The 25,338-nt window shown below is 50.3% G+C and overlaps 1 protein-coding gene across 1 annotated transcript in view; it reads right to left on the reverse strand.

The window, feature by feature from the left end:
* SDK1 (sidekick cell adhesion molecule 1) overlaps nucleotides 1–25,338 on the reverse strand; it is a 787,316-nt gene that overhangs the window by 474,447 nt on the left and 287,531 nt on the right. The window contains exon 2 of the mRNA XM_066342466.1: nucleotides 298–457. The gene's annotated coding sequence lies outside the window, so the exon portion shown is untranslated. The remainder of the gene's footprint in view (nucleotides 1–297; nucleotides 458–25,338) is intronic.

The following is a 25,338-nucleotide window of genomic DNA, read 5'->3' on the forward strand; positions in this document are numbered from 1 at the left end:
TTCGCACTCCACTGCCCGCCCGTGCCGCTGTTCTGGTGGGGTCATCTCCCTCACGGGCTCCCTGTCACCGAGACAACGACAGGCTTCCTCGGGGTGTACACATCCGACCCATATGAGAATAGCCCACCTCGTTTCTAACCACCTGGCTCAAACCTATTCTTTTCATCCCGGTGCCTCCGAAAGTGAATCCCAGTTATCTGCACCCCCCTCCCCTTCTGCGACGGTGGCCACCCGGGTGAACGTGCTCAGCCCGTCCCCCTGCAAAGGGGGGAGTCTGACTGTGAAGCCGTCAATTACTTGTACTCGCTGGTGTAGGCGGTGAGCTCGGTGTTGTTGCGCAGCCACTTGAACTCCAGGGGCCAGCTCCCCTCGGCCAAGCAGGTGAGGACCAGGCGGTTCCCCTCCAGGTGCGTCTGCGGCGGGCCCGGCTCCGTTTTAAAATACGGCACGACGTCGTCTGAAATATATTTTAAAAAAGGAGGAAGAAAAATAAACATAAAAATAAAAATAAAAAACCCTGAGTCAAGTACACAGGAAAATGGCATTCATCCGCTTAATCGCTTGTTTAAACGGGACCTCATTTTTAGAAGTAGCAATGATGGCTATTTGACCCAATGAAAAGTAGCAAATAATCCCTGACCCCCTGGAAACCTGCAACACCCCAGATAATAATATCTCAGAAGCTGATAGCACCCCTTGAAAGCGTCTGAGAAGTTCATCACGGCTGTTCCCACTTACGGTGAGTTCTTATTTATCAAAGGGGCATAGGAGTCGATCTCTGCTCATACCAGCCTGGGCTGTGTCACCAGGCATTCTGTTCCTAGAGTAACAATAAGGGTCTGTCCCCGGGCTCTGAAAGAGAAATGCCCTGATATCACCTTCCCTTTCTCCTTTAGAAAGTTAACTAGGACAAGCAAAATTAATACATGCATCATCACAATGAGCTGTCCCCGCACACACGTGGCCCCTTCCAGCCACCTCTCACGGGCGGCCAACTGGAGACCTGTGTGTATCCTCCGTACAAGGGACACTACCCAGCATCGGGAATGAGTCAGCTACTGCTACACGCAACCCACAGCTTTGATGAAGCTCACGGGACAGGCGGGGGGTGAGAAGCCAGACAGAAGGAAATTCACTCCACGCGTTTCCATCCAGGGGTTCGTGGAAGTTCCAATCCCGACAGCACTGATATGCAGTGTGGTGTCGGAGGTCAGGATGAGCACTGCCTTTGGGGGTGGGGGGGAAGGGGAGGGTGACGGATACCGAACCCGGGTCAGACCTACTTCTCTAGGTGACGATGGGGCGGGGGGTGGGGGGAGGCAGGGTACTTATTCTGTGAAAACTCACAGAAAGCCATCCTACATGTGACTGGTATACTTTTTGGATGCATGCTTCCATAATTTTTTTAAAAAAATATGTCCACAGAGGATACTCAGCTTCTAATTCTTGCCCCACCACTAATTTAGGTGCACGGCCCTGATCAGCAGGCGCGCGGGGGGGGGGGGGGGTTCTGTTTCCCTATCAGTAAAATAAACAGCTCAGATAACTGCTCAGGTTGCTAATGACGTCCCCACAGCACACCTGCCTCATCTGCTCCCTGCCCACCGTCCAGGCCTCTGACCCGCTCAGCGCCCGCCCATCAGCGCTCCAGCACACACGGCTTTGTAACTCTCAGGCCACGCTGAGCCCTCGTCCACCGGGACGCCCCCCTCCCTCGGGGCTCTGCACAGCGTCCAGTTCACAAAGCTCCTCCCCACCCACAGGCCCTGACCAACCCTGGCATCTGATGCTCCAGTCAACGCCTAGCAGGTTTTGAAACCAAAGTGTTCCCGGACTATATACCCTGTGCATTCCCGGCACCCAGGTACAATGCCAGGAAGAGAGTAGAGAGTAAGTATTTGTTGAGTGAATAAATATAATAATAATAATAATAATAATAATAATAACAACAACAGCAGTTGCTAGGACTCGGTATTTGCTACGTGCTGGAAACTGTTGCCAGTGCTTCACGTGTGTTACCTTATTTAATTCTCACAAGCCCATAAAACCGACGCCGTTATTACAGTCCTATGACACATGGCTCGAGAGAGGCACAGGGCAGCTGAGGAACTTGCTCAGGGCCACCCACCCAGACAGAAGCGGAAACATCACACTGTAAAACCCGGACGGTCCGTTCCAGAGTCTCCAACTCTACCTAAGTCACTGTCCCCCGTCTCTCAGTAAGGGGACTTTCTTCTCAAGAAGAAGGTTGATACATTGGTGGAACTGCTTGACTAGACTTTTTTAAATGAAATTATTGTGTTTTTTTTTTTAAAAAAAAACAACACACACACAAAACAAATTAGGCATCAAATAGGATATCAAGTGTTGAAATCGAGACTATTCTTACTTCAAACGGCGGCGTAGACAGCTGGGCCCTTTTGTGCTGACTGTGTAGAATTTAATTTTTTTGTTGTTGTTGTTTATTTATTTATTTTACAGAGACAGAGAGAGTCAGAGAGAGGGATAGATAGGGACAGACAGACAGGAACAGAGAGATGAGAAGCATCAATTATTAGTTTTTTCATTGTGACACCTTAGTTGTTCATTGATTGCTTTCTCATATGTGCCTTGACCGTGGGCCTTCAGCAGACCGAGCAACCCACTGCTTGAGCCAGCGACCTTGGGTCCAAGCTGGTGAGCTTTGCTCAAACCAGATGAGCCCGCGCTCAAGCTGGAGACCTCAGGGTCTCGAACCTGGGTCCTTCCACATCCCAGTCCAATGCTCTACCCACTGCGCCACCGCCTGGTCAGGCTGTGTAGAATTTAATTACAGAGTGTGTTCTGCCATTGAATCTCACGGCCCGTGTATCGATGACGCAGTATTACCCCTCTCTCACTAGCACTCACTCGGATAAACCAGTGTTTAGATTGCATCTGGGAGTGTAAGCGCCTCTAACAGGGAGATTTAACCAGGTCGGTGAGGACCCTGCAGCGGCCGAGAGCTCAAAGTTCAGTCGAGTCGAACCCCCAGCTCGTGGGAGGGGGGCCCACGACCTTGAGGAGACAAGAAGCCTGGAAACCGAGCCTGGGGGGGGGGGGCGCTGTGCAGGTGGGAGGGGCGCACAGAGCAGGGGAGCCCGTGCACTCATCCTGGTGCCCACCCCGTCCCCGGGTGACATCCAGGGCGGCTTGCTCCACCCAGTGTTCTCATGTGAATAATAAATCCCTCGATCACCCTATTCAGAGGCTTTCGTCCACGGCGCTGTCGGTCTCAGCACGGTGGTGGCCACTCGCTGCTGCTGTCCCAGCCGGGCAGCAGACAGCCTCCGAGGGGGACCGTGGTGCACAGCTCGTCCTGACCACAATGTGGAGAAGGAGTCCAGAGGGGCCAGAGAGGTGAGAGCCGGCCCGGCCGGGAGGCCACCGCGGTGCCCCAGGCCAACGCCCTCCAAGGCGGTGAGGGTCGGGGGTGGGGGGCAAGGGACTAGCGATTGTGTTGGTGGGCGGCCAGGGGAGGCTCTAAACCAGTATCCCGGCGGCAAGGGAGACGCCGCGCTGGACTGTGTCACCACCACGGGGTGACGGCGACGGAGGTGTCGGGGAGGAGACTGAGATCTCCGACGGGCACCACGCTCTGTCCGCGAGACCCCCCTGACTCTGCACTCAGCGCCGGGGGCGAGGGAGAGGGAGAGGGAGACGGTGCCGTCCCAGCAGAGGTCTCCGCCTGGGTCTGACTCCGGAACGGTGTGAGGTCCCGCAGGTGCATCGCCGACCCCAAGGCCGGGCTCGATCGCTGTCCCGGTCCAAGACCGCCCCCCCCACCCCCCCCACCCCCCCCACCCCCCCCCCACCCCCCCACCCCCCCCACCCCCCCACCCCACCCCACCCACCCCGCTCCCGCGGCCCAGCACGTGCGCCGGGCTCCAGCTCCAGCGCGCTTTGAGGTTCCGAGTACCCACCGAATGCCCGGCTTCCCCATCTGCTACGGGCTTCAGCCGCGCCGTCCACGCCCGGGACCCCAGCAGGCTGACAACGCGGAACCGCGCTGGCTGCAGCGGTGAGAGCTCCCTGGGACGTCCGGCCACGGGCGCCACATTTAAACAGCAGAAAAGGAAGTGTCACCTCATCCGGTTCCAGTGTCTTACAAGAGTGAGTCACTGGAAGTTCATCTTTTTGAAAGAAAAAAGTTTTAAGAGAGACACTCAAGAATTTGAATTTGGTGGGGTTTTTTGTTTTTTTCTGAGGTGAGAAGCGGGGAGACAGTCAGACAGACTCCCGCATGCGCCCGACCGGGATCCACCCGGCATGCCCACCAGGGAGCGACGCTCTGCCCATCTGGGGCGTTGCTCTGTTGCAACCAGAGCCACTCTAATGCCTGAGGCAGAGGCCATGGAGCCATCCTCAGTGCCCGGGCAAACTTTGCTCCAATGGAGCCTCGGCTGCGGGAGGGGAAGAGAGAGACAGAGAGGAAGGAGAGGGGGAGGGGTGGAGAAGCAGATGGGCGCTTCTCCTGTGTGCCCTGGCCGGGAATCGAACCCGGAACTTCCACATGCCAGGCTGATACTCTACCACTGAGCCAACCAGCCAGGGCTAAATTTGGTTTTGCAATTGACAAGAGTATCATCAGTTTCATATATGATATGATGTGATGGTTTTGTATGTAAACGCTGCTGTAATTCTTTTTTTTTTTTTTCATTGAATTCATAGTGTTCTAAACACGCCTGTCCTCTGCAGAAAGTATGCTGGATACTGGCTGGGGTCCAGTAGGAAAAGAGACCCTTACAAAGAGCAGTCTGATATATACCCGGCCAGCACAACATCTTGTGGTACACGTGATCGTAGAACTGTGGTTTAGCTCAGGTGCCAGCATCTACATTAGGAAGAAGGGCAGCCAAACGTGTCAACACCCCAGAACTTTCGGTGTCTAACGTTACAATGATCCCCTCAAGTGTTTTCATGTTGATTAGCCAACGTGCAGAATAGCACAGCCTTCTCTCTGAGCCCAGCTCACTGTTGACTGCTGAAATATGCACAGCAGGTCATGAAATGAAAAGAGGCGTAAAGGTGACAAAACACAGGTGCCTCGGAGAGAGAGAGAGAAAAACCAAAGTGTTTGTGGTCGGGTCGGCACAGAACCCGAGGAAAGTGTGTGATCTTCATGTGCCTTAAATGGAACAGAAAAAAAGAAAAAAAAAAGTCTGAAAAGTCCATCAAGACAAAAATGATTGAGCTACCTCTCAGATAAGATGGTCAACCTCTGCCCTGGGAAAAAGCCAGGGGGCAGTGTGTGTGTGTGTGTGTGTGTGTGTGTGCACGCACATGCGTGTCCCCCAATAATAACTAGAAGATCTCCCCTTCCTCAGGAAACATGAGCAGAGAGGGCGTGTGCGTCTGCATTCTCACGACGAACATCATCCGACCCTGGAACGAATGACGAAGGAAAAACCGTGAAATTTCCATTTCCACATACTTTTAAATAGAACACCCGTCACTTATGAAGGAGAGCGAGGCTCGTCTGTCTGGATAACCCGGATGTGAGGTCCTGCCAGAGGAGAGGGATGGACTTCGTGTTCTCTCAAGACAACATCGTAATTTTATGACAGAGCAGTCACTTCCTTGAATGGACTTTTTAAGGTTTTGGGGGTTTTTTTTGGATATAACGTGAATGCATCTACCTTTCCTGCCCCACGTGAAGATAACCTGTCTCATCTAAAAAGGCGCCACGCCCCACGTGCCACGGCAGGAACAGCCGGCCCCGTGGGGACACGCGGTCGTGGGACAAGGGGCCAGGAGGCAGAGCCGCGTCCCCGTGGGTCCAGGCTTCCCGCCACGGGGAGGGCGGACGGCCGTGGGGCTCTGTCTGCTCAGGGTGGGAAATGGAGGATCCACCACCGGAAACCCATCCTCGGCAGAAGGAACAGGAACCGACTACTAGACGCCACGAAGCTCTTCTTCAGACCCGGCCAAGGAAAGAGCTGGGGGCTGGGCCAGCCGTCACCTGTTCCCCGACTTCCGCCTTCCTCCCCCCCCTGGGGCATTGCTCTGTTGCAACCAGAGCCATTCTAGCGCCTGGGGCAGAGGCCACAGAGCCATCCTCAGCGCCCGGGCCAACTTTGCTCCAATGGAGCCTCGGCTGCGGGAGGTGAAGAGAGAGACAGAGAGGAAGGAGAGGGGGAGGAGTGGAGAAGCAGATGGGCGCTTCTCCTGTGTGCCCTGGCCGGGAATCGAACCCGGGACTTCCACATGGAACTTCCCCCCTGTTTTAAAGCAATGGTGACTCGAGAAGTAATCATTGACTTCTGCTTCGCAGAGGACTCCACCGGACCCCGAACAAGGGGTCCACAGCGGACGAGCCCTGCCTGCTCTGGACCTCGGGGACCATGATGACGGGGGGGGGGCGGGTGTCCGGCCGGTCCACACGCAGGTGGGGCCCCGTGGGGAGACGCAGGAAGAGCTGCGTGAACCCGGCGATCAGCGGGAGCGGGACCCTTCGGTGGCTGAACTCCGCTTCCTGACAGCGGAACTTCCCAGGGCGACTAATCTTCCGGTTTTAAACCACTCATCTTCCTTTCAAAACTCCTTTTATATCACATTCAAACATGTTCATGCCCCCAAGCTTATGCATTTCCCACTAAGGGAAAGTTTCATTTTTCAAAACCCGGGGAGAAACAAAAAAGCACGGGGCATAATGTATCATTTTGAGAACAACTCTTCTGAAAAATATGGGCAGAGGATCCTTTCCTGGTAAACACAGCCAATTCAAATTTCGGCTGCTGGCAGGTTATTACATCCACCCTATTGAAAAGCCAGGGCTTTCATCTCACCGTGGGTGCTGTGCTGTTTCCGTAACGGTAATATTAATCTCTCTAAAGAAAACAGTCATACCTTTCAAATGGGTTTCTGAGATAAAAATTTAAACGCACGATGAGACACGTTGCTACAGTGAAACAGGCAGAGATGGGAAGGTGACATTTCAATGCGGCAGGATGTCCTGTCTTAGGACAAAGTCCGCTGTCCGCTCTAGAGGGACAAGCTGATTCTAACGGCCTACGCAGAGCCTTCGGTGGCTAACGCCGGCGGGAGGACGGGAGAGGAGGAGAGAGAGAAGGGGGCATGACGTTGGCATGGCAGACGGCAGGGGCGGCGGCTCTACGCTTAAGAATTCGTTCTCGGGCTGCGTTCTCCTGGCTTGTCAGAAATATTTATAAACATCTTCCAGCGACAGACACCTTCCAGCAGAGCAAGATGCACCACCATATTCTGTGAACCTAATAACAAAAAAAAACGTAGCCAACTTCTCTATAGGTCACTTTCTATGTATGTTTCCACTTCCGCCTTATAGAAATCAGCAAGTGTCAGAAATTCCAGGTTAAAAGGGAGTTACAACCGAGCAAACGTGTATCTGGCTTCAGACGTAATAAACACGGCTCAAGCCACGGTGGCGAGAAGACGCAGGCCCAGGGGTTCTCCGTGTCACTCCGCTCCCCGGGGGCCCTGCCGGCGGGGACAGACACTGGGAGAGCGGTGGACGCCCGACAGGCTCTGCACGCAGCCTCTCCGACCACCGGTCAGCAGACCCTCGCCGGCCGGCTCCTCACTGTGTGCAGAGCTCCGCCCAGGACAGGAGGCTGCCCATGAGGCCAGGGTGGCCCCTGCTCCTCAGTGACGAAGGCATCAAGCTTTCCCCGAGTGCCTCCTGCTTGCTGGGCACTGGGGACACCGCTTGTCCCTGCCCTGAGGAGCCACATGGTCCAGGGAGCGAGGAGCTGGTCCACAAACCACGGGCGATGTCAGGGGGGAGGAGGACACGAAGGCGTGAAGGTCTTGTCTGATGGGGCCCCTTGCTGAAGGTTCCGGGGCGTGGGGTTCCCCGTGGCTGAGGTGCCCAGGGCCGCAGACAGATCAGCCTCCCCGGGGGCTGAGGTCCCACCCAAGTCAGGCAGAAAGGCCAGGGCTCGGGGACGTCTTTGTGGGGCTTCAGCTCTGTCCTCAAGGCTTGTTGGAGAACTGTCCCATCCTGTATGACAAGTGGGAGTGTCTGGAGATAAACACACTCCTGCACTTCAACTAGGGAGTGGACGCGTGTGTGTGTGTAAGCCTGTCTGTCTGTCTGTCTGTCTGTGAAAGGTGTACTGCAGGGACACCCTGCCCCCCCCCCCCGGAGGCCAGTGAGGATGAGGAACGGCCTGGCAGGGTGCCCGGGACTGGAAGCCTGAGTAGAGGCAGAGCTCGGGGAGCCAGGGACCAGGACGCCTCCATTCACACAGGGCCGGCAAGAAAGAGACAGGCTGCTCACCGCTGTCCCCCGCGTCTCCGTCCCAGAGGTCCCCGGTGGGCACCGGCCTCAGGAGGGAGAAACCAGCCCGAGGCTCGGCTTGCATGTGCCTAGCTCTCACTCCCACGTCATCCTTCGTGTGGGGTTTTCTCTGAGCAGAGAGGTTCGTCTGCAAGTATGTTCTTGGTATTTGGATCCAGGCGTGTGAAAACAAGCAGAGCAGGAGGCTGTCCCTGAAACTGCCGTTAAAACAGCACTGGGAACAGCTTGCCAAGTGCATTCAGTCAGAGGGCTGCAAACTGATGATCTCTGTTTCCTCTGAAATCAACGCAAATGAACAGCATATTTAAGGGAACTCGTGGGGTGACCCTCCCCCCCTTTTCAGCGTCTTCCCCCCTCAGGAACCACTCCAGCTTTCGGGGAGAGGGCTCGGCCGCGCGGCTGACGGGAACACGGGCGGCTGTATTTATGTACCGGTGTGATCCCGCGCGCAGCGCTAATCTATTTCAGCATATGAATTAATAAGAAGAGGCCACGGGATAAAAGCAATTCCCCCCTCTTCCTCCCAACTGAAATAAGCTTTCAGCTCTTCAATATTTTATTTCCAACTAGAATTGCACTCAATCGTCATCTCCGTGGTGGGTAGTGAAAAAAGTAAAGGCCAGCCAAAGAAAGAGAAGCATTATCAGAAATAACCAACGTTTTTTTTCCCCCCTGAATATAGCTCCATCTTTCTTTCAAGTAATCCTAAAAAACAAAAAAACAAAACAAAAAAAAACAACAACAACTCAGGTTAAATAAAAACCCCCACAAAGTCCAAGCAAAGCGGCTCAGGGTGTGACTGGCCCTTCCCGGCTGCGAGGCTCCCTGGTGAGTTCAGGTCACACGTCCTGACACAGAAACAGGGACTCCGGGGACGGTGAGGATTTCGCCTCAGACCCAGGAAATGACATCGGAAAAGCACCTCAGTTCACGCAGATCCGGCCTCGTGATTTTAGCCAGGTTATATAAGCCACGACCTGTTCTCCGCGGGAGGTCTCGGATGTCTCAGGGGGGCCGAGAGGAACTGCCCGGGTTCCCGGGTTTGGACCCCTCAGCTCCACCGGCGGGCGGGCGCCCTGGGAGCTTGTGCAACTCAGCTTCCCGCACCCGGGTTTCCCGGGACACAGAACAGGAAGATCAACTTCCTGTACAACAGCGGTTCTTAGACTTCCTGGTCTCAGGAAACCCTTGGCAACTTTGGAAAAAAATTATTAATAACCGCAAATTTTCTCGCTTAGGCGAGTTGTATCTTTTATCGTATTAGAAAGTAAAACTGAGCTCTCCTGAAGTATTTCTTAATTCCTTTAAAAATAATAACATGGCCCTGGCCGGTTGGCTCAGTGGTAGAGTGTCGGCCTGGTGTGCGGAAGTCCTGGGTTCGATTCCCGGCCAGGGCACACAGGAGAAGCGCCCATCTGCTTCTCCACCCCTCCCCCTCTCCTTCCTCTCTGTCTCTCTCTTCCCCTCCCGCAGTCGAGGCACCATTGGAGCAAAAGATGGCCCGGGCGCTGGGGATGGCTCCTTGGCCTCTACCCTAGGCGCTAGAGTGGCTCTGGTCGCGACAGAGCGACGCCCCGGATGGGCAGAGCATCGCCCCCTGGTGGGCGTGCCGGGTGGATCCCGGTCGGGCGCATGCGGGAGTCTGTCTGACTGCCTCCCCGTTTCCAGCTTCAGAAAAAAAAAATAGTAATAATAATAATAACATGAAAGTGACTACACCTTATAACGAAAGGCATGCTTGTGAAAAATAACTACCTTATGCCCCCCCAAAATATATTGAAAACAGGGGTACCGCTTTACTTTTTCTTCTTCCAAGTTCCTTCGATGTCTGGCTTAACAAAAGACGAGATTCCCATTGATGCTTCTGCATTCAATCTCTTGCAATTGCGTCGTTTTGACCGCAGACAGATGAAATAATCCAGCCTCTCCGACATGTGGTTGGAACAGGGAGGCCTATTCTAATAGCCTTTTCAGATGATTGTGAATATTCTTAAAACGTGCACTCTATTAGTGAAACGTGTGTGCTTTCTTTCATTAAAATCCTTGGGCCTCACTGGCGCCCTGAATGGCTCTTCCGCCCACGCACGCCTTTGTTGGTTCACTGACTTACGTAGCTCTTCCAAAGGTGGACGCCTTTCATTATGTCAGACAGAGAATGTGACATGTTAATACTGCTACCTATCTCAGCAGACAAGTCCTTGAGTAGTGGGATACTGTCAAGCTCATGGTGGCACACAGAAGACTTCTACAAGTCTAACTTTTGCTTAAGAGCTCTATTTTTACTATTAGTAACAAATACTGTCAATTGTTTTCAGTGATGCAACATTATTTTAATCATTTTCAAAAGAAAATGCTACTAGATACCCAGCTCTGAATAGTTATGCTTGTCTATGAACTGCTACTTCCAGTAAAAGTAGGGCCATGCCCGGTTGGCTCAGCGGTAGAACGTAGGCCTGGCGTGTGGAAGTCCTGGGTTCGATTCCCAGCCAGGGCACACAGGAGAAGCGCCCATATGTTTCTCCACCCTTCCCCTTCTCCTTCCTCTCTGTCTCTCTCTTCTCCCTCAGCCAAGGCTCCATTGGAGCAAAAGTTGGCCCGGGCGCTGAGGATGGCTCTGTGGCTTCTGCCTCAGATGCTAGAATGGCTCTGGTTGCAACAGAGCAACGCCCCAGATGGGCGTGCCAGGTGGATCCCGGTCAGGCACATGCGGGAATCTGTCTGTCTGCCTCCCCGCTTCTAACTTCAGAAAAATACAGAAATAAAAGTAAAAGTAGGGCCATGTAAAGCAGCAGGTGAGCTTGCGACTTAGCCTGGTGAGAACTGTCCTCAGGACATCATCACACCTCAGTATGCGGCCGAAGGGTTGTACACAATTCTCACTTTCACTACAGAATATTTAGAAGTCATGCGTTAGAGTCAGAATCTAGTAAAATTATCTCTTTTTACTACTTCATCCAGGATATTCTTGGGAATCGGATTTATTTTCACCGCGGCGTGTGGTGACGAAGAAGACCGCACTAATGAAGAAGGAACTTGTCACCACTGTCAATGACACACTTGCTCGGGGCCCAGGGTCTTCTCACGATGGCTTCTGCATCATCAGTGAGGTCTCAACACAGGGAAAAAGCAAAACTGTTCTTCATAGTATTATAGAATGTGTTTGACCTCTTGGACCGCCTGGAAGGGTCTCAGTTCAAGAACTAAAAGACACCCTCCGAACCCACGCTGAGACCTGCCTCCCTTGGGGGCTGCTGACACAGGATCAAGTCAGCGTGTGTGCCTAGAGTCCTCAGCGTGGTCCCCGGGACCGACGTTCAACCGACAGATCAGATTCTATTAAAAAAAAAAAAAACGATCCTTGAATAAAATCGCATCTCCTAAAGGAATTTTCGGTCTTAAACTTTATTCAAAACACATCTATTTTTGGCCTTCTAAATAACACACATAAATCAGGTCACAGTCTTAAATATAAAACGATGAAGCCGAAGAAGTTGTTCAATTAAAAAAAAAACAAAAAACACAGGTGTTCATATTTCCAATGATCTCAGAATTCCAGAGAAGTCTAAATATTGATGTAATTAGTTGTTCTTTTATTAAACAAATGTTTGTTAAGTGGCACCCCCCCCCATGAGATGGGAGTACAGAGGTGAATAAAGCACAATAAAAATCAAATCTTTGTGTAGCTGATATTCTAGTCAAGGGAGATCAATATTAAACAAATGAGGAAAATATAGCCTATGGTCAGTGTTGCTAAAGCTCTTACCTCTTTGACCCAATTCACGACAGTGGTGGTTGATAAAACAGAAAGCTGAGATTGGTATACTGTACTATGAAAGTAGTATAGATGATATACTTGATTTCCCTCGGCATATTAATGTTATAATGCCATCACAGACTATCTTTATCATGTATTAAAAAATAAGCCTGAAAACTAAAAAAAAAAGAAACCATTAGCAGCAACAATGATGACAACGAATGTAGCAGCCCTAAAGTTAAAGTGGCACCTTGCTGAGTTCCGTGCGAGCCCTGCCTGGTTTGGGGCCTTGGGAACATTTCACTCCCCAGGACAGCACGCCAGGGAGGTAAGCTGCCATGCGCAGATAAAGAAACTCAGCAGGCTTTTTATCAAATTAAGAAAGTTACTAGGAATACTATTTTTAATAGTGCCCTGGTTGCAGATTACACACATTTTGGGTGGTCTGCCCCTAACACTGTTTTTCCTCCCAGAAGTTCTGTCATTTTAGAATACGGAGCTTTTCAAGAACACACAGATGTGTTCTTGAAAAATAACTATACTATCCAAAACAAACAAACAAAAAAATCATTGAAACGAGCGGCACTGTTTTACTTTTCTTTTTTCCAAAGTTCTTCAACGTGTCTGGCTTTAATAAAAAAGACTAGATTCGCATATGCTTTTGCCTTTAGGCTCTTGCAATGATATGTTCCTGAACTAAAAACAAACCTCAATACATTGAAAAGAACTGAATTGATACTGAGTGTATCCTTTGACCCTAAGGGAAGCAAACTAGAAATCAGCAACAAAAAGACAACAGAAAAATCTTCAAGTAACATCTGTAAAGTAAACAAAGTTTTAAATAATCCATGAGTAAAAGAAAAAGTCTGAAAGGAAATTAAAAACTACACTGAACTGAATGAAAGTATAAAGATGTCAAAAATATGTAGGACACAGCTAAAGCCAAGCTGAGAGGAAAATTTATAGCACTAAACACTTACATTAGAAAAAAAAAGAAAAGCCTCAAATCAATAACCTAATTTGCTACTTAAAAATAGAAAAAAGGAAAGAAAAACAGAAAAGAAAATCAGGATTAAAATAAACCCAAAGCAAGCCGAAGGAAAAAAATAATAAAACAGAATCAATAACATTGAAAAAAGAGAATACAGAAAATTGATGGAGCAAAAGCCGGTACTTCATGGAAAAAAAAATACAACTGACAAACCTCTATCTAGCAAGATCGAAAAAGGTAAACAGACTGAATAGTCCTATAATCCAAAAGCTCCTTTAAAAAAAAATCTCCAGATGCAAATAATTATACTGGAGAATTTTATCAAATACTTAAAGAACTCACATCAATTTTACACAATTTAAAAAAAAAAAACATGAAAGAAAGGAACATTTCCCAACTCATTTTTTGAGCCTAGTTTTATCCTGATATAGTCATGTTAAAATAATACAAAGAAGTTGATCATAAACCATTATTTCCACTGAACCTGGACACAAAAATCTTCAACAAAATTTACCAAATCAAATCTAGTTTGTATTGAAAGAATTATATGCCAGGATTAAATAAAATGTATTCCAGGTACATAAAACTGCTTCAAAATTTGAAGAAATAAATCAGCATAATTTAGAATATCAATGGGCTAAATAATTCTATGATCTGTCAATTGAAACAGAAAAAAGCATTGACAAAAATCCAACACACATTCATGATTAAAACAACAAACCAAAACACTCAACTCTCACCCAACTGGGAACAGAGAGGAAGTTTCACTGTACAGAAAACATCTACTAAAACCTACCTCTAAATAACATCATACTGAAACTTAAAAACTGAATGCTTTTTTCCCTAAAATTGGGTAACCAAAGTTGCTTGCTCTCATCACTCTTATTTAAGTTCTACCCATTGAAATGAGAATGAAAAAATAAATAAAAGACCTACATATAGGAAGAAACAAAACTGTCCCTTTGTAGATGACAGATTGTTTCTGTAGGAAACCCCACAAAGCAGATACATACACACAAACACAAAATGACACAGACGTGCCCCTGCTAGAACCACTAATGCGTGAGTCCAACAAGACCGCGAGATATAAGATCAATCAATCACATTGCTATAAACTAACAATGAACACGCAGGAAACCAAAACTAGAAACATGACACAATGGATAATCATTTCCAAGTAAAATACCTAGGTATAAACCTTCTAAAAATATCATGACTTTTTATGCTGAAAATTATAAAATGCTGATTACAGAAATCAAAGAAGACCTAAACAAATGTCTAGAGACATACCATGTTCATAGATGAGAAGGCTCAACATAGAAAAGATGTCCATTTTACGCCACTACACGTACAAGGTAATGAAATTTTCCGTTAAAATGCCAGGAAGATTTTTTTTTTTTTTTTTTTTTTTTTTTTTTTTGGTAGAGACACACAAGATTATTCTAAAGTTTATGGGAAGGCAAAGAACTAGTATACCCAACACTATTTTAAAAAGAGGAATTAAATAAAAGGGACCTCTGTTTCTGGATTTCCAGACTTACATAGCTATCTATCCTATAAGGTGGGGCGAAGTAGGTTTACACGCGTTCGTGTGGAAAGTGATACGATCGTTGATAAATAACAGTACAAGAATAAACTCGGGTACTCGTAACTGTAAAGCTACTTCTGCCCTGCCCTTGTATAACAGGATTAATATAATATGTATTAATCAAGTAATCAAGACAGTATGGTATGGGCAGAGAGGTGCGTTAGATCGGAGGAACAGGATAGAGCACCTAGAATGGGCCCAACGCAAGTACGACCCCCTGATTCTGACAAAGGTGAAAAATTCAACGGAGGAAGGACAGCCGTCATAACCCGTGGAGCCACTGGACACACCCGTGGAGAGTAAGAGGACGAGCCTCGACCTAACCTTCATCAACTTTATATAAACAGGAACTCAAAATGCGTCACAGGGCCTGACCTGTGGTGGCGCAGTGGATAAAGTGTCGACCTGGAAATGCTGAGGTCGCCGGTTCGAAACCCTGGGCTTGCCTGATCAAGGCACATATGGGAGTTGATGCTTCCAGCTCCTCCCCACCTTCTCTCTCTCTGTCTCTCTCTCCTTTCTCTCTTCTCTCTCTCTCCCTCTGTATCTCTCTCTCTCCCTTTCTCTCTCCTCTCTAAAATGAATAAATAAAAAAATTAAAAAAAATGCGTCATGGATTTAGGTGTAAAGCCATAAATCGTTTAGAGAAAAAAAAAATAGAGGAGAAAAATCTTTGGCATCTGAAGACAAGCAGGGTCGCAGACCCGACGCCCGAGAATCACAATGCATAGACAGGAAGAAGCGACCGATGGAACCTCGTGGAAATTAAACCCTTCTGTTCTACCAGAGTCCCCGTGAAAAAGACAAGCGGAGATTAGGAGAAAATACGGCCCGACCACGTCTCTGAGAAAAAAACTAGAATCTCAAATACAGAGAGAACCCTCCTCCATCCACCGTACAAAACAATCCAAACAGAGAGTGGACAAAAAGAACAGGTTATCTCATTTAAGGAAGGCTCCCTCCCCCCCGATGGATAATACGCTCAGGAGAAGACGGTCACACCGTTCACCGTGGGAGAAATGCAAATTAAAACCACACAGGGTGACTGGGATGCACCTATGAGAATGAAAAGCAGTGACACCACCGAAGGCTGAGGAGGCGTAAGGGCAGATCCGTGTGTTACCCAGACGCGGCTGGTGGACGTGGAGAGTAATGCAGCCCACTCAGAGAAGCTGGCCAGTTTCTGGTTAAACTAAACGTATAAACTGCCACCCAGCCCGGCCATTCCGCCCAGGGCACTCATCCCAAAGAAGCGATGACTGACGGTCACACAAAAACCTGGACGAGATGTTCGGTCAACAGCAGCTCTCGTCCTAACAACAGCCAACAACCGGGCGCAAGCCCACACTGTCCTTCGAGAGGGGACTGTCCACACAGTGAGTGGCCCATCCACTCCGTGGAGCACTGCTGAGTGATCGAAAGGGACACGAGTGGCTGATGCTCAGCCGGCAGGGTGAAGCGCCACAGAACTGCCACCTGAAAAAAAAGTTCCACGGGTTGGCTCAGCGGTAGAGCGTCGGCCTGGCATGCGGGGGACCCGGGTTCGATTCCCGGACAGGGCACATAGGAGAAGCGCCCATTTGCTTCTCCACCACCCCCTCCTTCCTCTCTGTCTCTCTCTTCCCCTCCCGCAGCCAAGGCTCCATTGGAGCAAAGATGGCCCGGGTGCTGGGGATGGCTCCTTGGCCTCTGCCCCAGGCGCTAGAGTGGCTCTGGTCGCGGCAGAGCGACGCCCAGGAGGGGCAGAGCATCGCCCCCTGGTGGGCAGAACGTCGCCCCCGGTGGGTGTGCCGGGTGGATCCCGGTCGGGCGCATGCGGGAGTCTGTCTGACTGTCTCTCCTGGTTTCCAGCTTCAGAAAAATACAAAAAAAGAAAAAATTCCAGTCCTAAAAGGTCACCTAGAGTATGACTCCTTTCCTGTAACATTCCCGAAATGAGAAAATCAGAGGAGGAGGACAGAGGGGCAGCCGCAGGCCAGGGGTGGGGGTGTGGGTGACAATGGCAGGCCACCAAAGGGTCATCCTGGTGACATCAGGACCGGGTATCTTCAGAGCATCCACGTCAGTGTCCTGGTGACAGTAACACACAGTCACTTGACAAGACATTCCTGTGAAGCAGGCACTTTCCCGGCCGAAAGCTTTTATGAAAGAGATGGTGTACCGAGCTACCTGTCAGACAGGAGCAGGACCGGGTCCAGGGCCACCAGCGGCAGGGCGCATGGAAAAGGCCAGCACGTCTGCCGTGCACTCGGGGATGTTCAAAAAATTAGAATACGGTGATGGTCGCACAACTCGGTCAGCATTACAGACCTTTCAACAGGTGGGCTCCGTGTCTATAAATTACATCTCCATCAAACCGCTCGAGTAGTCGACTTAGGAAATAGTAGCCGTTGGTGCTAAGCATGGACGTGCTAGTATTTTCACTCTTTTATGGATGAGGAAACCGAGGCGCAGAGGGGTCCCGGAATTTGCCCGACGGTGCCCAGCTGGGAAGCGGCAGGGCCAGCACTGGAGCCCGGGGACCCGGTCTGCAAAGGTCACGCTCTCCCCACGGGGCCCCACGTCCTCCCGGAGGGAGCCAGGCTTTTGCGGGCAGGCGTCAGCGGTGTGGCCAGTGAGCAGTAGGAAGGGGAGGGACCCTGAAGGGGACACTGGAGGGCACCCAGGAGAGGATGAGGAAAGAAGGGTGGAGGGCAGCTGGCTGCCGTTTGGACACTGGTTCCTGGAGGCGAAAAGCCTCTGCCCCAGTCACCCGAGGGCACCTCCCTTCGGACCGGTCCCGAGGCCAGGCCGACCCATGCAATCTGAGGATGGGAAGGAGAGGCGCCACGGGAAGGCATCTTCTACGTTTTCTTCCAAACAATCATGTTCCAAACAAGCAGAATTATACAAGGATGAGCTGAGTCCTTTCAGAGTCCACCGAGGTCCCCGCCTAGATAGAGCAGAGCTGAGAAGAAGGACTGCTGACCCGAGGCGCCGGCCCTTCCGGACAGACGGGGCTCCTGCCGTCCCCTGACCTGAGCGGAGGATGCCCTCCGGCCCCCACGGGCATGGCCTCCGCCTGTTTCCTGCAGGCTGGAAGGGGAGGCAGTGCCCTCACACCCTCGGGGGTGCTGCGGAAAGACGGGCTCCTTCGTGAGGACGCTCTCCACGCTCAGCAATGAGCTGTGAATCAGGCGAGTCTGTAAAACACCCCCCGAGCCCTGGCTTGCGGTCACAGATGCTGAACCAAGCCCAGCACGTCCCCAACAGGAAGACAGGGACAGATCCGTCTTCCTCGACCTCTTTAAGCTCCAGCTGGAACACAGCACGCTTCACAAAGGCGTGGTCTTTTCCCCGGGTCCATGTCTCAGTGGCCCAAACCCCCTGTAGACCTGAAGGGGCGGGGCCCAGAGGGCACTGACCACTGACCACCCCCACCCTCATCACTCTTCCCTACCCACCCCTTTTCACCTTCACCCCCAGGATGCTCACAAGTGACGCATTAAAAAGCCCAGGACACCAAACCCCTGGGCGCTTCAGAACCAGGCGGAAGCACACAGGCTTTTTCACATGGTCCGTCCAATAAAACGCTGGAGATAGTCATCCGAGCTGTGGCTGGAGTTGCGATGGAGCCAAGTTCTTCTCTGTGGACAGTGGTGACACTGACCCACACAGGGCACCCGCAGCAGGGGACCCCAGGCTCCATCAGCCCCCGCTGTGCTGTTACACAACCGCACGAGGAGGAATGTCCCCAGCTCTCTCTCTCTCTCTCTCTCTCTCTCTAAGGAAACAGAACGCTGAGATAAGCAAACAGAGGAGGAAATCCAGCCCGCCGGGGCAGGATTCATCAGCAGCAAGATGCAGGCGGCCTCATTAAAATGTCCCCAGAATGACCAGGAGGTGGAGAGAAAGAACAGGGCGGTCAGTGATGTGATCATTTGCCTGGACGATCGAAGGACGTAACACAGAAGGCAGCTAGCTCCTCACGCGGCAAGGCTTGAACCTCGAACGCTCCTCTTTGTGCATCTCTGTCATTCCGAGATGTTTGAACATCGGGAAGGGGTGGGGGGTGGGGGTGGCAATTATATATTTTTTAATGGTGTGTAATATTTTTAAGCCAGATAGCTGACATTTTATGGTAGGACATAATTTCAATTTCAAACTGTTGGGTGATTCTTGTAATGACTTGAGGAGCTCAAAGGAAATAAATTTATCAGCAGGCGGTCGGTCGAAATACTAAGAAATTCCTCACTCCACAGGCAGTAATCCTGTTGAAATACTTCCTCCATTCCATCCAAAAATAGAGCAGAGAGGGATACACAGGCCTTTCCGGTTTCAAAACTGTAATTTCCACAAATGGTAAAAAAATATATATATTCATTTGTTTCTTCTATGTACCAGCCTTACTGGTAATCTGTATCAGGGCTTCTGCAAAAAAAGTACCTTTGGGGGGAAAATGTAGGTACATCAGAGCCTCTCAATCTTTGGGTGCTGCTCTCCTGGGCTGATTCTGTTATGCCTAGAAAAGGTCGAAGGATTCACCGATGAAAAGGTTTTTCCTTTCTTTGGAAACACTTGCAAACGTTTTAAAAAACAAGCAGCCAGTTTGAAATATATAAAAAAGCAACAACCTCTGTGCATCCTAGGAAGTGTGCGTGCACGCACTCACCCTCACAGAGACACACCGAGGGGCTGCAGAGACCACCGTGGTGGCCTCCAGCAGCGGGGAGGGGGGGCCCTCGTGACCAGCGAGCCTTTCCCGCCCATCAGCGCACAGTAGGCCCACTGCGGATTCCACCAGGAAGTCCCGCAGAAAAGGCGCTCAGTGCCCCGTTTGTCCCGAAGGAGGCCGCCCCCGGCCATCCCTGCGGTGTGTTTTTCACAACGTCAGTAGGCGAGTGGGAAGCCAACCCGGAACCTTCCTTTTCATTTCATGACTTTCACCACGTGGCCGATGCCAGGGCCTCCGGGCAGACAGAAGAAAGGACATCGGAAAAGGAATTAATCCCCCCTGGGTGGCCGGCCACCATCCTCCCCACGTCAATCAGAGGAAAGGACGGAATTAACGGGCTGGGTCCTGACATACCCTGCGGGCGCGGAAACCGTTTAGAAAGGGGTCTGTGGGGAGGTTCCAGAAACCCAGGTCCCGGCTCTCGGCATGACGAGGCTGAGAAAAGGAAAAAGGGTGAGCTGTCCGGAGCTGCTGTCCTCAACATAAAAACTTCCACGATAAAGGTCAAGGCGTTCAATTAGCTGCGTGTTGATCTGGGCTGCCTTCCGCACCGTAGCGCAACTCTGAAGTCAAAAACGTTCCAATATAAAGAGCCACCTCTCAAAACACAACCAAATACAATTAAAGAGCTACCTCTCAAAACATGACCAAATACAATTAAAGAGCCGCGGCAATAGAAACGGTGGCTCTTAAAATCTCCTGGAAAGTTTTATGTTTTTATTTTTAATGCTGATGACCAGCGCTTCTCGAGCCTCTGACAGTGACGGTAGGAAACCACGCTCAGTGACTTGAAATGAGCCATCTTCCTCAAAATAGGCTGAGAATTTTGATTTGTATTAATAGACCTCTCTTGCATAAAGCCAGGCTTCCTATAATTTCATGATTTAAAGACTTATGAGTACTCATCTTTTAGACACTAAACAGAGTATTTTAAATCATCGGTTCACTTTTCGGTATTGTTTATTTTGTTAAGTGTATTATGTAATTTAAAAAATAATAAATCTGCCTGACCAGGCGGTGACGCAATGGATAGAATGTCGGACTGGGATGCGGAGGACCCAGGTTCGAGACCCCCGAGGTCGCCAGCTTGAGCGCGTGCTGATCTGGTTTGAGCAAAAGCTCACCAGCGTGGACCCAAGGTTGCTGGCTCGAGCAAGGGGTTACTCGGTCTGCTGAAGGCCCGTGGTCAAGGCACATATGAGAAAGCAATCAATGAACAACTAAGGTGTTGCAACGCGCAATGAAAAACTAATGACTGCCCTGGCCGGTTGGCTCAGCGGTAGAGCGTCGGCCTGGCGTGCAGGGGACCCGGGTTCGATTCCTGGCCAGGGCACATAGGAGAAGCGCCCATTTGCTTCTCCACCCCCCCTCCTTCCTCTCTGTCTCTCTCTTTCCCTCCCGCAGCCAAGGCTCCATTGGAGCAAAGATGGCCCGGGCGCTGGGGATGGCTCCTTGGCCTCTGCCCCAGGCGCTAGAGTGGCTCTGGTCGCGGCAGAGCAGCGCCCCGGAGGGGCAGAGCATCGCCCCCTGGTGGGCAGAGCGTCGCCCCTGGTGGGCGTGCCGGGTGGATCCCGGTCGGGCGCATGCGGGAGTCTGTCTGACTGTCTCTCCCCATTTCCAGCTTCAGAAAAATACCAAAAAAACAAAAAAAAACAAAAAACTAATGATTGATGCTTCTCATCTCTCTCCGTTCCTGTCTGTCTGGCCCTGTCTATCCCTCTCTCTGACTCACTCTCTGTGTAAAAAACAAACAAAAAATAAATCTTTGTTCTACAGGGTTTGATTACCCAATTTATCCATAATCTGCTCTCTCCATTGGTATTTTGTCTGTAGCCTTGTTTATTCACACTTCAAAGGACCGGAGGTAAAAAGTCTAAATCTATTTCTTTACTGCAAACTGACTAGAATTCAGGAAAGACTATATACATGTTTCTACTTCAAATCCACAAAAATTCAACTTTTACTCAGGAGCACCCAGAGCAGGTGGAAACACCCACACAGAGGCCCTTCCCGGTCTGGATACACTGCGGCCGCTGCCCGCTACAATCTATCCATTTCATCTCCAGGCTGCAACTTTATAAATGGATGCTGCACAGTTTATACCCCCGTAACGGTAGTGAAAACAAGCTCCCGCTCCCATCATTTCTGTGTGTATCCTGACCCAGCACCAGGTGATTAGCTTAGGAAGTGCTGGTTCTGACTGAGCACAGACTGAGAGCTGGATCATCTAAAGATTCCATGTGTTCCTGTCTGTCATAGTGCCCGATTACGATGGTTATTCAAGACATGGTTACGTAATACCGCTGCCTTTAAAAACTAACTGTCTTGGCAGCCGACACTAATAGTCTATGGAAAAAACAATAGAAGAACTCAGACTATGGAGATAGTGATGATGGACACACAACCGTGGGGTCCCGTTTCTTTTCTTTTTTTTTTTTTTTTTTACAGGGATAAAGAGAGAGAGAGAGGGATAGATAGGGACAGACAGACAGGAACGGAGAGAGATGAGAAGCATCAATCATTAGTTTTTTGTAGCAACACCTTAGTTGTTCATTGATTGCTTTCTCATATGTGCCTTGACTGCGGGCCTTCAGCAGACCGAGTGACCCCTTGCTCGAGCCAGCAACCTTGGATCCAAGCTGGTGAGCTTTGCTCAAACCAGATGAGCCCGCGCTCAAGCTGGCGACCTCGGGGTCTCGAACCTGGGTCCTCCGCATCCCAGTCCGACGCTCTATCCACTACGCCACCGCCTGGTCAGGCTGGGGTCCAGTTTCTTTATCTCTTGAGTCTGTTTCTGTATTTGTAAAGTGGGGTAACGTTTCTACCCCCACAGATTTGGTATCTGTACTGAAGCTCTTAGCGAGTATCAATACGCACTGCCTCCCGCTCCTCACATCTGATGCCCTGCTGCTCCGTGTCAAGAAATAAAATCCCAGAGGAGAAGGAAGCTTCTTTTGTAGTGGATGACAACTTCAAAATCATTTCTGACAGGCAGAAGTCACGTGAAAACGCCGGGGAAGGGAGCTAAGAATACACGTAACGCACGCTTTGATTCTTTGATCCCTTTCGTTTGGATCATCCAAAATAGTGATCCAAAGTAGCTCTGCTTTTTTCCCCCCGCAAATTTCTCACATCTAATAAGTGGCTTTATTCTAGAACAGAGCCGGAAGACACTAAATCAACCTCATACAGATGTTGATAAAAACCTGATCCATTTAAAATGAATCCTTCAATCAGTGAGGTGTTCACAAGGTTTCACTACATCTCTTTCCACATCTTTCTCACACTTCATATTAAAGCCACGGACTCGAAAGGATTTTCGTCGCCTCCACAGTGAACCTGGGAACACACTCTCGGGACCCAGGACTTAGCACCTGTCTAACTCACTCGCTCATCATCCTCACGGCCACGCGAGGAAAACGCGACGCTTGGAGCCCAGGCTCTTCCGTTAAGTACCTTTTCTTAGCCAGACGCTTTTTCTGTTTGTATGTATGTTCTTTTGTTTTTCGTCTGTACTCATGAACCTGCCATAAAATACGGAACTGTTCAGTAAGGTCATGCGTTGCCTAAGGATGGAGACACATCACGAGAGACGTATCCTCAGGTGACTGTGTCGTGCGAACACCCCAGCGTGCACTGACACACACTTAAGATGCCAGAGCCTTGCCTCGCACCTCAGCTCTGGGGCGTGTGTGACCGACAGTTCCCTCTCTACAAACCTGTCTACGGCAGGTTACCGCCCGGAACAGCAGGAGGTTAACTCAAGGGCAAGAGAAAAGTAATGAGATCAGGAGCCACCGTCAGCGCAGGATGGATGAGGCGGCTGCTGGCGGAGCGCGGCATACTGTTTTACAGCAGCCTTATTTTATATATATATATATATATAAGAAACAGTACACTCTAAAGTAACGATAAAAAGTATAGTAAATACAGAAGCCGGTAACACAGTCATTTGTTATCGTGACCAAGCGTGTGCTGCAGTTTTTATACGACTGGCAGTGCGGTGGCTTACTTTATAACCAACACCAGCGCACACGCGGGAGGGATCTGTGACACCACGAGGTTAGGACAGCTACAGCGTCACAGGAGTTTTTCAGCTCCACTGCGGTCTTACGGAACCACCATCGTAGGTGTGGTCCGTCCAGCGGTGATGGAAACATCGCCGTGTAGCACATAACTGTACAGACTTGACTCATTAGTATGTTATATAGTATATTTCTGAGATAAATTTTTTTTTTTAATTGAGAGGTGGGGAAGGCAGAGACAGACTCCTGCATGTGCCCCGACTGGGATCCATCCGGCAAGCCCTCTATAAGGCAATGCTCTGCCCATCTGGGGCCGCTGCTCCATTGCCCGGCAACCAAGCTATTTTAGCACCTGAAGCCATCCTCAGCACCACGGAGCTATCCTCAGCGCCCGGGGCCAACTTGCTCAAGCCGAGCCATGGCTGAGGGAAAGGGGAGAGATAGATAGATAGATAGATAGATAGATAGATAGATAGATAGATAGAGAGGGAGAGAGAGAGAGAGAGAGAGAGAGGTGGAGGAGGGGTGGAGAAGCAGATGGTTGCTTCTCCTGTGTAATCAAACCTGGGACTTCACACGCCGGGCCGACGCTCTACCGCTGAGCCAACCAGCTGGGCTGAGATAATGTTTTAATTTACACAAATCTACTAAGTATCTACAGACTAAAGACAAACACTGCTGAAAACATGATGTTACTGATCTAACGTTATAAACCCCACTGATGGGCTTTACCAGGAGTCGCTCTCTACATAAATAACGGGTATCCTTTGCTTTAAGGAACCTCCCATTTAACTGACAAATCAGATGGCGACACATCACACAATTTCTCTATAACCTCAGCTTCCTTATCTGTACAATGTGAATAGAACAGATAAAGGATGTTTGAATTCATTCCCCAGACACCTGGGGTTCTTTAAATGCTGAACATCCCTGGTACATTTGAAATAAGATTCAATTTACCAAGAATTGATCTACCCACAGCTTTTCAAGAGCAGTTCTGTATTGGCATAGACATAAGTTTATTGGATCAATGAACCATGCAACACACTCTTACTGAACATTTAGCACATGGAAAGCATTGTGTCAGCTCCAGAGATCACAGGAGAAGGTAGAGCCCCTGCTCTGGATGAGCTGAGAGCTCAGATGTGCGGGTGGGATGTACACACACGGGTCATGGTCACCAAGGAGCGGTAGCATCAATTTTATGTCAACTTGACCGGCCCCAGGATGCCCGGGAGCTGGTGAAACATCTTTCTGGCTGTGTCCGTGAGGGTTTGGGCAGAGATGAGCACTTGAATTGGTGGACTGAGTGTGAAGCAGACGGCCCTTCTCACGGTGGGTGGGGATCCTACCATGCACTGGAGGGTTTGACCAAGTCAAAAGAGCAGAGGGAGGGAGGACCCGCCCTCCGTGGGCCTGACAGCCTGAGCTGGAACGCTGACCTCCGTCCTCCGTGCTCCTGAGGCTTTCAGACTCGGACCGAAACTACCAGCTCTGCTGGGGCTCCAGCTTGCAGAGGGCCAGCCGGGGGGCTTCCCAGCCTCCATAATGCTGTGAGCCAATACAGCTAATCACTCTCTCCCTCGTACAGACGTTCTGTTTCTCTGGAGACCCCTGACTCACGTGAGTGGCAAATGCTGGAACTCTAACCCGTCTACCCAGCCCCCCTCACCCCCTCCTCCTCCCCATGCCTGGCTCGGCCCTCTGGCCTCGGTCCAGGAGAAGAGCGGGTCTTAGAACTCAGCTACTGAGTCTGGACCCATCACCAGAACTTTCCACAAGATCTCACATGTGTCCGAGAATCCCAACCTGATAGGATCTCCGCCCCTGCCCACCGTGCCAGTCCCGGGACCTCTGCACTGGGTCCACCGTCATTTCCTCTTCCTCCTCCTCCTCCTCTTCCTCTTCTTCCTCCTCCTCTTCCTTCTCCTCTTCCTCCTTCTCCTCCTCCTCCTCTTCCTCCTTTT

The sequence above is a fragment of the Saccopteryx leptura genome, chromosome 6 (assembly GCF_036850995.1).
Source record: "Saccopteryx leptura isolate mSacLep1 chromosome 6, mSacLep1_pri_phased_curated, whole genome shotgun sequence".
NCBI classification, from domain to species: domain Eukaryota; kingdom Metazoa; phylum Chordata; class Mammalia; order Chiroptera; family Emballonuridae; genus Saccopteryx; species Saccopteryx leptura.